The following is a 7,265-nucleotide window of genomic DNA, read 5'->3' on the forward strand; positions in this document are numbered from 1 at the left end:
GGTGAGGGAGTATGGAGGGATGGAGTATGAGCATGGGACTGGAAGGACAGGAGGGAAGGGCCTGACTGGGATCAGGCTGTAAACTGATTAAAGAAAGAAAGAGGTACTGGCCAATGGTCAGAATATTCTCCACAGTTGAGTGGAGAGTGTGATACGACTTTCTCACGTACTCTGGTGCCTCACATTTGACCATGTCCCCTGGAGGGGGAGACCTGGTGGCACTCAGAGGATGGACAGCAAGTAGCCAAGAAGAGACTTGATACCCTATGAGAATATATAGGGGGAGGTAATCCCCCTCAGGAACAGTCATAGGGGAGGGGAATAATGGGAAAATGGGGGGGGGGGAGGAATGGGAGGATACAAGGGATGGGATAAACATTGAGATGTAACAAGAATAAATTAATAAAATTAAAAAAAAAAAGAAAGAAAGAAAGAAAGGAAAAATAAAAATACGTGGAAAAGGTATATAGTAGTATCACAAACAGAAATTTATGCAGATGCAATATGTAGAAACCATTTTAAAGAAAAATAAAATGAGCCTCCCAAAATATGACTCTATTTGTTCACTGTTTAAAACCTTCCCACAGTTCCAAAGAACTAACACTGTTGACATTTCTAAGAGCGATGTAACAGACTTTCTGCTTACCTTGAAGTCTTCATATCCTTCCCTCACTTTGATTTTAATACCCCTTATACCTCACAGGTAGGCTTCCATCATATTTTGATTTGGCTCTCACCAGGTTTTAGGTTCACCTGCCCCATATATCCCCATGGCTTATACCTACCTCCAAGGCTTTGCCCTCATTCACTCAATACTCCTTTTGAAGCCTACATTTCCAGTCTTCTCCTTTTCTTTTCAGGGCTCCTATGGCTTGTTAAGTAGTAATATGATAAAGGGTTATTATTTGAGACTCATAGGGAAGTGATTTCCTATACAATCATTCTACATAAGTGGTTGCAGCCTTTAAATCTACTCTGGGGCATAAGATGACAAGTTTCACAGTGTTTATTTCATACAAACGTAATGTAATGATTAGGGAGAACTTTGTGCCTGTGAAGTGCTATCTAAATGCCTCATAATAGAGATATTTGGAGCTGAGTATCCTTTTAAGTGCATTTACACTTCTCTAGAACTCTCTCCAATAGCTTTTACTCTTGTGAAAAAATGAAGCATTAACTACTTACCAAACAACAGGGTGTGTAGCTTTTTAGGTGACCAGACAAATGGACTGAGCTTCGGGAGAGAAGGGCCAATAGTCACATTCAGGCCTTTAAACTTCATATTCTTTTGTATCAGAAACTCATCTAGCTAAAAGCGCCTGACAATTGTCCATAGCCACCACACTGTCTAATATACAGAAAGCTATAGAAATTCTATGTCTCAAACCTTTTCCATCTTTCTAACACACAAAAGAAAATAATATATTTATTGATGTTTTATAGATTAAATGTGGCATATATATATATATATATATATATAGTGTGTGGTGAGGGTGTCCATGTGAAAATGCAAATACACTCCCTGCTTTGCTATTCTAAGAACTACATGCTTTTCCCCCCTAAGATTCATCATTTCTTGGGTACACATAGTGTCTTAGAAAGCTATCTCATTCCACCTTTTCTTAAAGCACAGAGATGAGACAGTCTAAAATCCAGAGCAATAAAGTGACTTGCTCGTGATCCCCCAATGACTCGATGCTGTGTTCATGATCAGACATTACTATGGGTTGCCTCCTCACTCTCTGCTCATGAAATCTTTTAGGCAAATCTGGCAGCCAAACTTGTTGTAATCTGTTTGCCGTAATGGCAACATTAGTATCACATACCGATGGCAAAACCTGGCGTGTGTTTAGATTTGACAAAATGATGTAGGAATGAGAACAGCCTTCAATGCCCAGTAGCCATTTATTATTGGCTTCTGGGTAGGTGGCTACTTTCTGTGGTGTCTCACCCCAGTTGTCTCCAACACTCTCATTATGAAAAGTGAACTGTTGTTCTGAGATTGCATGGTTACAAGCTTGGCTCTGTGAGATCTTGTTCCTGATTAAAGGGCCGATCGCTGCCAATTCTCTGTGAAGGCGGCTTCTGCTTAAGCCCCGATAATCATTTTTAGGCATCAAGGAAAGCACCAAGAGCTTCAAACCACAATCATTTCTATAAACATAGACAAGCCATAAATTGTGACTGATACAAATTAAACTATGTTCCTCGATAATTATATTTTAGAGTTTGTGCACCACATACCCAAACACAATTTTAAAACCAGAAAGCTATAATTGCATGTTTATTGCCTAGCACTCTTTGTATGTTTTGATCTGCATGAGTTATTCTAAAGAAATTGGCTTCCTGGGCACATCACGAGCAGGTTCATTAGGCCATTGGTATGATCATCATTACACTGTTATTATCATTATGCCAATCATTTCTTTGGAAGGAAGATGTAGGACTTCAAGCCATTAGAAGGAGGGGTAACTAAGTCCTCCCAAATGTTTCTACTAGCTTTTGCCTTAGCCCTGGCACCACTGTAGACCTTGGATGCTGCTACTTTGATCCACTGCTAGTATCTCCGTTGTTCTGCATCCTCATATCTTAATACCACTTCTTGTATATTAGCTTTATATTACGCTCTGTCGCAGGTGTGTGTACGCTCACACATAGACACACCAGAACTGAAAAAGTAGTTTTATATTACCTCTATTACGTATGGTAGAAAATGTCCAAGACACTGTTAAGAACAGCAGAAACTTAATTTCATAGAGATCTTGGGTGTCAATAATAGATTACGTGATGGCACACGCACACAAGGCTATATGTCTAGTTGGTTTCTTTATTCTAAGGTTCCCAAGATATGAATTTGCATACTAGTAATTCATTTAGAAAATGTGTACTACAGTAAAAATTGAAGATATAGGAAAATCAGATAAAAGAAGGAGGAAAGTCAATAGTATTCACTGCAAAAAAAAAAAAAATGTGGCAGGTGGGGACAAATGGGAGTGAGTCTTGCTGCTTGAAACTAAGAACTTGGACCCTGGAGTTTGAAGACATAGAAAAATCTTATCTAACTTCTTACTCTCCATTGTTTAAGGCATCCTGGGGTGGCACTGTCACTTCCACCTAACAGATGTGCAAGTTGTCAGGGTAATAAGCTTCCCTGTAGCTTCAAATGAGCTCAGGGATGGCAGTTTGCCTGTCGCTCCAGCATTATCACTGCTGCAAAGACCAAAGTCTTCTCCATAATGGCTTCTATGATTTCACTTAGCTCCTGCCAAGTTAGCCTATTTTTTTCTAACAAAAAACAGTGAAATGAGAACAATTTTGGCCTCATTTGTATTATTGCATCACTATTGCCCCAATTCCTTGACCCTAGGGATTTTGTCTTTATTTTACAATTATTAAAATTTGACTCTCCTTTTATTGTTTCAATCTATAGCCACATTGAGATGACTTCATTGCTTAAATTTTTGTCATCTTTCTAGACTGATTGCCATCAACCTAGGATACTCAGATTTTCTTGTTTCCAAACTTGAATAATTGTTTGGATTTTAGTTTATACAGTATTATTTTCCAGAACCCTTCTGTGGTCCAAATTAAGGCTTTCTCTCATGTATTCACAAAATTTCTTGAATTTCTCTTACCACATAACTATCAGTAAAGCCTCATTTGAATTGCTCACACACTGGTTTCCCATCTTCCCCAAAAGGACACGTTTGCATCATAATAGTGAAGTCTCCATCTATGTCATTTGTAGGTATCTCTTCAGTATCCAGGACAGTTTCTATCCCACATGTGTTCAGTAAATATGTACTGAATGATGAAATGTATTTTCTTTCCCTACACTTAATCCTGGGTAGATTCACAGCATGTCATTGAAAAGCTTGCAGAAATCATGGAGCAGCTCTACACTATTAATAAAATGAAGATAGGGAGAGATATTTTTGGAAACCACATATGAAATCAAATATTCAGGTGCCAAAACATTGGGCAAGTGCCTCTATAGTGAGACGAAGCAGCCTCTGGGTATATGCCCAAGAATGGTATAGCTGGGTCTTGAAAGATATTGATTTCCAGCTTCCTGAGGAACAACCACAGTGATCTCTGTAGTGGTTGTATAAGATTGTATTCCCACAAGCAATGGATGAGTGTTGTCCTTAGTCTATATTGTCACCAACATGAACTGTCATTTATTTTTATTAGTTTAGCCATTATAACAGGTTTAAAATCAAATCTCAAAGTAGTTTTGATTTACATTTGTCTGATGATTAAGGATGTTGAACATTTCTTTGGGTGCTTCTCAGCCATTTGTGTTCCCTGTTTTGAGAACTCTCTGTTTAGATCTGTATACCATTGCTGCTCCAGTCATAATAACCAGAAATTGGGAGCACTTAGTGGTGCCTTTCAATGGTTGAATAGGTATAGAAAATGCAATAACTATACAATGGAGTGTTACCCAGATATTTTTTTTAAAGGAAATAATGAAATTCACAGGTAAATTCATGGAGTTAGAAATAAAATCCTGAATGATTATGCTAGATCCAAAAAGATAAACTATATATATATGCTTGCATATTCTCTGTTAATTTGTCAGTAAGCAGGCTACAATTCACACAACCACAGAGGTTATGTATAGTGTAAGGGACTATGGTGAGAGAACTGGATCTCTATAAGAAGGGGAAATAGTTATAGATGGGTGTGGTGACCTGGAACTGGAGGGGAAAAAATGGGGAGAAGGAAAAAGTGAGTGAGGGAGGTGTTAGAATTCTGCTTTACTTGGCCTACCTGTGATGTCATAGCCTACTTGCCATGCGGGTGTACCCCAGCCCAGGGCTATATAAAAGGACAGACCCTCCTCCTGGCTCTCCCCTCTCCCCCCCTGTCTCTTTCTCTTTTTCTCTCTGGGGTACCCCTCCACTCTTTCCTGCTCTCCCCCTGCTCATTTAATGAACCTCAAATATTCTAACATCTGTTGCCTTGGTTTCTTATTTATCTCTTACCTGGCATCTGGTATCTGCTTATCTATTTTATATAGTGTGTATATTAATTATAAAATTTGCTGCCTGGCATCTTCTTATCATTTTCTTTTCAAATAAAAGGAGGGATATGGGAAAGAAAAGCTAAAACTAAGGGACATTTGATGGGTTATATGGGAACTTAATACAGATTAAGCATATTAAAATATATACATGTATATAAAGGTGATCTAAATGGAATTCTCAAATAACAAAGGAATCAGAGCCCCAAGTTCACATCTCTCATCACCAAATGAAGCTCCCAGTTTGGGGAACAGATTACATTTAATTGAGTTGGGACAAAGGGTCTGTTAGAATTCTGCTTCAGTCTGCTTACCTATGATGTCATTGCTTACCTGCCACAGGGACGTGGCCCTGCCCAGAGCTATGTAAAAGGACAGTCTTACCTTGCCCTTCCCTCTTATTCTTCCTTTCTCTCCCATCTCTTCCTCTGTGCCTCCCACTCTCTTAGGTACTCATCTTGCCTCTTTCTTTCTTCCCCCATTCTCACTTAATAAACCTCATATAGTATAATGTCTGTTGCATAGCATCTTATTACCTTATCATCTTATTTTCTTATATTTTAAAAATCATAATATTATTATATTAACTGTTCAAAGTATTGACACTGATCAATGAAACTCTGATTTATTAATCTAATTATAGTAAAATATTCCACTATATGATTCTGTCATAGTTCCAAGCTCAAGATTTTTAAATTTCCTTTTGTTTGTCATTCTCTTAAAATATTTCTCATTGGGCTTACATTATCCAGTCTTCTAAATAGAGAGAAAAAGCTCCTCTTTCATGATGTGTAGTGATTCTAAAGTGAGCTTTTGTCTTCTGCTCTATAGGAGATTTCTGTCCTACCCATGTTACTGTTCCACAGAGGCCAAAAAGGATTCTGCCTTTCCTAAGCTCACTTCAGAGTATTTGTGCTTTTAACACAAAGTTCTTTTCCCAAGCCTTTGGTATGCTGTATATCTACTGTCTTTTCCTACAATGTGTACATGTCTAATGATGTGTATTTCACTGTAGATTTCAAACAATGATGATGCTAAGATATCTAAAATTTATCTCCCTTTATAACCTAGAAGAATTCTTGTAAGCTATAGGAACTCCATCAGTTCCAATGGAATTCAGATAAGTACTGCAATCCAAAGCCTAAGTTGTTTCTTACCTATCATCTCTCTCTCTCTCTCTCTCTCTCTCTCTCTCTCTCTCTCTCTCTCTCTCTCTCTCTCTCTCTGTCTGTCTCTCTCTCTCTCTCTCTCTCTCTCTCTCTCTCTCTCTCTCTGGAGTCTCCCGCACTCGGGGAAATTACAAGGGTCAATTGCAAGGGTCGACACACCCCGGAGTGCAATGGGTGAGCCCCGCCCTGGGAAAACCACCTTCCTGACCATGGTATCTCCCCTGCCAAGTAGGTATTGAGAGTGGGATTCCTCTCCCTTTTCCTTGGTTTTGGGACTCTCCCTACCTACATGATTCCCACCTTTCTACACCCAACACCAGCTGAATTTCCCCTTCCTTGTCATGTAAACACTTCCCTTGGTTGAAGAGACTTTCAACACCTCTCTGCTTCACTAGGAGCAGAGATAACTAACCCAAGTCTCCATGACTGGCTGGTCCTTCTCGCTGACGTACAACTAAGACAGTTCCCATTGGGTGAGAACTGCCATGGTCATCCCCACTGCTGCTTGGCCTCCGAAAAATTCCTAGTGCACTAGGTAGGTGACTGTGTCCCTGGGCCATCTCAGAGGCAGAGCTGTGCTCTTTGGTTGCTGTCCAGTACTGACAAATCACTGGAACAGTCTGTGCAGCTGGTCTTTGAGTCATTATCCATTCTGGGGATGCCCTAACAGTTTACTGACTTCACCTTCCTATTAGAAATGTCTAGACCTCTGCTCTTTCTAACATACCTTTTAGAGAGTCTCAAATCCCTACACCCATATTAAGAGATTCTAAGCTTACATGCCTCTGTAAACAAACTTGGACAGATCCAAAACAATTATTGCCAGCAATTGGGTAAAATGCAAGGAACCCCCCTATATCCAAACCTCCTCTTTGCTCTCCTATGTTCAAGCCTTTCCTAGGGTAAAATTGAAGGAAGTCCCAATGTCCAAACCATTTTCTTTGTTCTCCCAAAATTTTTACGCATTGCCAGCATTGTCTCTTGCCTTTTCTCTTTGCTCTCTCAATAGTTTCAAATGTACATCTAAAGGGAATTTTCTCCCTAGCCTACTAGTATTGTCTTCTGCT

At 39.4% G+C, this 7,265-nt stretch overlaps 1 pseudogene; it reads right to left on the bottom strand.

Annotated features, from left to right (window-relative positions):
• Window positions 1–6,300: 6,300 nt before the first annotated feature.
• LOC127206055 (uncharacterized) lies at window positions 6,301–6,434 on the bottom strand (annotated as a pseudogene).
• Window positions 6,435–7,265: the final 831 nt, after the last annotated feature.

The sequence above is a fragment of the Acomys russatus genome, chromosome 22, assembly GCF_903995435.1.
Source record: "Acomys russatus chromosome 22, mAcoRus1.1, whole genome shotgun sequence".
Taxonomy (NCBI): domain Eukaryota; kingdom Metazoa; phylum Chordata; class Mammalia; order Rodentia; family Muridae; genus Acomys; species Acomys russatus.